This window comes from Sphaeramia orbicularis, chromosome 13, assembly GCF_902148855.1.
Source record: "Sphaeramia orbicularis chromosome 13, fSphaOr1.1, whole genome shotgun sequence".
Taxonomy (NCBI): domain Eukaryota; kingdom Metazoa; phylum Chordata; class Actinopteri; order Kurtiformes; family Apogonidae; genus Sphaeramia; species Sphaeramia orbicularis.
The window spans coordinates 21,961,583-21,967,582 of record NC_043969.1 but is presented as its reverse complement, the minus strand read 5'-3'; positions in this window follow the sequence as shown (position 1 = coordinate 21,967,582).

Sequence of the window (6,000 nt, the reverse complement as noted above, 5' to 3'; positions counted from 1 at the left end):
TAAGTTGATATTCTCTGTAAGTGAAATTTATGCCAACAATGACAAAGAGTGGATAAAAGATATGAAAATCTGAAAAAGCCCATAAAGATACTGATGGCTTCACACATATATGCTGTCTGTGAGCAGCAGAATGACACTTCCTCTGCAGTTCTGGTAAAAAATCCTGTGGAAAGTAAAACATTCTGCACACTCAAAGATCTTTCACCAGAGCATATTTCATTATCGTTTGTAGCCCCAGTGAAAGGACTCATCCACATACTGAAGATACAAGGACAGGACAGTCTCAGACACCTGGCAGGGGTGAAGTAGTGGCTTTTATTAAGTGGCTGATTACTGATGGGAGCCAGGTGGAGCAAAGGGAGGCGAGAGCTTCAGACAGCAAGCAGGGGATTGGAGAGACCCCGCAGGTAAAGCAGAAAGACGAGTGACATGAATAATGACGAGGGGATTTTGTAAGTATAATGAATATGATTGAAATATTGAAAGATCTGTATCTGTAGTGTAGTCATGTGCAAAAGCTGAAATATCTATCTATCTATCTATCTATCTATCTATCTATCTATCTATCTATCTATCTATCTATCTATCTATCTATCTATCTATCTATCTATCTATCTATCTATCTATCTATCTATCTATCTATCTATCTATCTAATAACACAGTTTCTTTTGTTTTCTGTGTTGTCAGCCTTTGTCACTCATGTTGATAACATAGCGTTACTATTCTAAAAATCCTGTGGAGGAAAATGACCCCCCCCCCCAATCACCCCTTGGGAGGTCAGAAAGTCACAGTGGCTGTTTGTGTGTGTACATGTGTCATTGCATCCTGATCAGTCTGTAGTTAAAGGGGTTAAAGAGCTTATTTTAGCCAGCGGGCACTTAAGGGAAGTGCTGGAGGCTTTGATCACCATAGTAACCATGTCATAGACTGACTCATCTCCTTGACAGACCATAATAAGCACTCATCTAAAGAAGGGACTGAAGAGGTATTAGTCATGCAGTCTCATTAGTCTATTACACTGTGTTTATGTGGGAGTGTGTGTGTGTGTGTGTGTGTATGTGTGTGTATGTGTGTGTGAGCATTAGTGCAAGTGAGCTAGTGCTTTTGCGTTTCTGTGGTTCTTCTTGTGCGAGTGTGTGTCTATATGTGTGTGTGCCTATGCAATAAAGTAAAAAGAGAGGAGCAAAGAGCAGAGAGGCAGAGACGGAGGGATGATGTTATGAATGCTAACAGCCTGAACCCACTGAGCTCCCTCAAAGAGTGACTCATTGAAACTCGTGTTTCAATCTTGATATTGTTCTCGCTTCCACTGGCAGGAAATTAAAACTCAAGTGACTTCTAGCGCTGCTATATTGGCACCCACTGATTCGTTCCTCACTTGCTTGGCTTCTCTCTTGTCGTGCTGCCTCTCCTGTGCTGTTGCTCTTTACATTTCTGACTTTGTCGCTTGTTTTTGCCAACATAACTCCCAGTCACACGCTTGGATGTTTGGGAAATGGTTCATAAAAGAGGAGACCGACCCTTGTTTACTTGACTGCAACAACACACACACACACACACACACACACACACACACAAGCTACTGTAAATGCAGGTTTATGAGTGAAGTGTGGCTGCACAGTATGCCTCCATCTATGTGCTGCTTCTTCTTACTTCCCAAAAAAATACTTTCTTTGTTGTCCCCATTTTTATAAAGTTTGCACCATATACAGGGTGGGGAAGAAAAATTTACAATATTTTGAGGCAGGGGTTGAAAGACAGTGTATGACCAATTAGTTTATTGAAAGTCATGAGAATTTATTTGCCACAAGAAAATTGACATAATAGAAAATATTTTTATTCTTCCTGTCTTCCTTCCTGTCTTCCTTCTTTCTCAATAACTGCCTTCACACGCTTCCTGAAACTTGCGCAAGTGTTCCTCAAATATTTGGGTGACAACTTCTCCCATTCTTCTTTAATAGTATCTTCCAGACTTTCTCGTAATAGTTTTGCTCATAGTCATTCTCTTCTTTCCATTATAAACAGTCTTTATGGACACTCCAACTATTTTTGAAATCTCCTTTGGTGTGACGAGTGCATTCAGCAAATCATACACTCTTAGACGTTTGCTTTCCTGATTACTCATATGGGCAAAAGTTTCTGAAAAGGTATGGATAATAGTGTTAGGTATGATTATGACATCAATATATGTTTGGTTTCAAAACAATTGACGTAGTGCCTGCTGAGAAAAAACAACTAAATGTTCATTGTAAATTCTGCTTCCCCACCCTGTAGGTAAAAATAAAATTATATTATATATAATATAATTCACCACCAAAATGTAATCATTTGTTCTTTGTGCCAGTATCAACATTTTCTGAAAATTTCATCAAAATCCTTCCATTACTTTTTGAGTTATCTCACTAACAGACAAACAAACAAACAGACAAACTCTGATGACAACATAACCTCCTTGGTGGAGGTAATAACTAAGAACTATGTACAAGAAATAGCAAAGCTGTGCCATAAATATAAAAAAAAAGACTGAACTGTCCATAAAGAATGTAAACATGTGATTGCAAAAAATAAAATAAACAAATAAATAAATAAAAAAATTCAACAATATGGTTTATCAACAATTCAACATGGCAGTCATTTAATGATAAGCAATATTTTAGCTTTACTTTTCCATGGTGACTGGAAATGATGCCATATTGTCTATCTTTATATGTAGTCTTTGATTTACTCAGAGAGAAGAGAGGAAAAGAAGTGGTGTAGTTCAACTATATATAATCAGGAAACGTGACACACATGGGTTTTTGAACTGTCCTTTTGAAGCCAGTAGTTTGTAATTTGGCCATCACAATGTTGGCTTTAAGGACATAGAAGTGAATATATTTGGACAAAAGGTGCAGAACTATACGAGCCCAAACAGTGGCAGGTGAGCTAATGCTAAGCACTAGTTTATTGACTTGGTAAAATTGTAAACTTCAAGCATTGCATAACATTAATTTCAGTGGAACCTGTTAACCCCAACTACACTGGAGCTGCCTGTCAGGAAAAAAAAAAGTGTTTTAATAAATAAACAGAAACTCGTAAGTCTGACTTAACAGGCAAGCGAGCTGTCATACAGACCTGTCAATCAAAGCATTAACGTGGCCTGAGATCGGATTAAGACAATATGTTGAAGACAGACCGATGTGTAATTTATTACATGTTCCAAACAAAATGATAAAACTGAAATGAGTCTTGGGGAATATATTATTTAAGTAGAATATTTAGAGAGAATTCCAGTATAAGTCTATGGGACACTGAATTACACAATGACACTGATAGCTGAATTACAACTTTAACATACTTGACTTCGGAGCCAAGGTCATTGCCACTTATATATTAACATGTTACTTCGACAGTTATCTAACTCCTGTAGCACTTAAGTAGCATTTGACGTTTTAATCATGTGCCATTTGCCATGATGAGGTTCTCTGTAGTGATTGTACCAGCCAACACGGCTTTAATGTTCTTTGTGTGGTGAGTAATAACATCATTTAAGTAACATTTATGACTGTTCTTGCTTTGACACCCACACATAGTAGAGAGGTTGCAAAAGATGGACTGAGACATTAAGATGTTCTTTACAAAGCCTTCAGACTCATCATGTTCTTCAAATGTTCAAGGGAAAATGTCACTAAACAGGTAAAGTATTATTATTAGTATAAAATATAAGCATTTAAATAACATTCACAGGTTTGTATTTTGCATTAAAAATCCTTTGGGCATCTGATAAATACAGAGGTCCATTATGTTTTTTTCAATATTTTAAAGTTTTCTGTTTAAGTTACCGGTGATACAAATTGAAATATGAAAATATCACTTAACAGGTTAAATATTATTATTAAGTCTTCATTTAACAAACATTCACTATAAAGCTGAATAATGAATTAGGAGATCCAGAGACAGGAAGGTGCTTTTTCTTGTCTTTTTAATTTTAGTACCATGTTCAGAAACCACTGTCCCCACACTACAAACACAGTGACGCATATGTGACTCATATCTGCTTTTGTGATAGTTTGAACAGCACAAATCCATTTTTTAGACTATTTGCATATACGCTCCTAAATTAGATCAATATCTGATGTTTTGCAATGCGACTTCAGTTATGTTACATTTCATCCAACTTTTGCATCATTGAAATGCAACAGACATCACCATTCTGCGCTGGAGGAGGCGGGACCCGGTCAGATCCATATTTACTTCCATAAACACAAGTCTAATGGCAGTCACATTTAAATTATAATGTGAACAACCGTGCAAAAAAAACTGACTAAACAACAAAAAATTGGATTTGAGCATTAATACCTGCATTATGAATGTACTGTTAGTGGGAATCCAGCTGCACTTTGATAGTTCTTTGTATCATGACTACATTTGTTCAGTACGGCTAATATTTACATCTACTTTTGCTTTGTTCCCCATATTGATCAGTTGTAAAAATGATGCAAAAATAGAATTTCATCAAGCTGGGGATGTGGGAAGAACCACTCCATCACTGAGTGGAGTTGGCCATTCCAGCCTTGTGGTGTTAATATAACATCCTTCACATTTAAATTAAGTCCTCTGAAGTGGCTTCATGGTCGGTTACCTCAGCCATACGCGCTCACCTACACACAAAAGAACAGCAGCATGGAGTGAAATGTTTCCACCTTCCTCATACATATGTCCATGCCCACACATGCTATGTATATACATGCAACATATACTATATGTCCATGTAGGCACAGGCTCACACATACTGTTAACCACATGCTGCCATGACACCACTTGCCCACATAGACTTTATATATAGGACCCATCTGACTACAATGAACCCACAACATGTCATTTACATTGGAACAAACAACACTCAGCAGGGACTAAGTGTATGGTGTGTAAACGCTATGGATGTGGATTAGTCATCGTGTCACATGTTGTTGTTTTTTTTACTCTCTTCTTTTTTTGTGCCATGTAAAAATCATCTCTATACATGCATGTTTTTCTGGTTTGCAAATGTATCAAATCCAATCCATATACACACAGCACTTTGCATTTTGTATGATCTTCTGCAGGATGAGTATAGTTTTTGTGCTGTTAAGTAACACATATTTCCTGAGTGAATGTTGGTGAATGGGGAGTGTATTTCTTTGTAGTCCTTAAATTGAAGGTTAAGAAATGCACAAACAAATTATTATCCCATCCCTTGAAGGGGAGGCAAGGGGCATTGATTTTGGTTCAGTTTGTTTCTTTCTTTCTTTGTTTTTTTAACAGCAGCAAAACTATTGGTTGAATTCATACCAAATTGGATTTATAGATTGCCAGTGACACAAAATAAATGTCATTACATTTTGGGAAAAGTCAGTCAAAGTTTAAATTTTTTATGAATTAAAAAAAAAAAAAATTCCCTCCCATTTACTTATAATGAGGGAAATTTCAGACGTCCATAAAACAATTATTTTGTTTCAATTTACTTCAAACTTGGCACATATATACGTGGAGGCAATTAATATGCTAATATCTCTACAAGCATAGACATGACATCAATTGGATTGATGCCAACATAAGCTACAATACGTGCAAGGGGTGGGGTTTGTTGAGCCTGGCACCACTTGTTGTACTAATCTGCATTACAGTTTGGTATCCCTGTTACACGGCAACATGTACAAAATACATGTTACCGCATAACGGGGACACCAAACTGTAATGCAGAGTAGTACAGATAGACCCTACCAGCAATTAGGTGTATACTGTGGACTATGATTAGTATTGCATAGAAAAAATGCTGTACTATTAATATCGCTCATGGGGCTTGAACAGGACTAGATTATCTAACAATTAAAAATTAGAATTGATGCATAAACATGAGATGCAGATGACTGTTTGAGCACTAAACCAGTATGTATTCCTCCAGAGAAAAATCTGTTAGCTCACCACAGGAGACTATAAAATATACACAGTATAGATAAAGTAATCATTGGAAACCCATT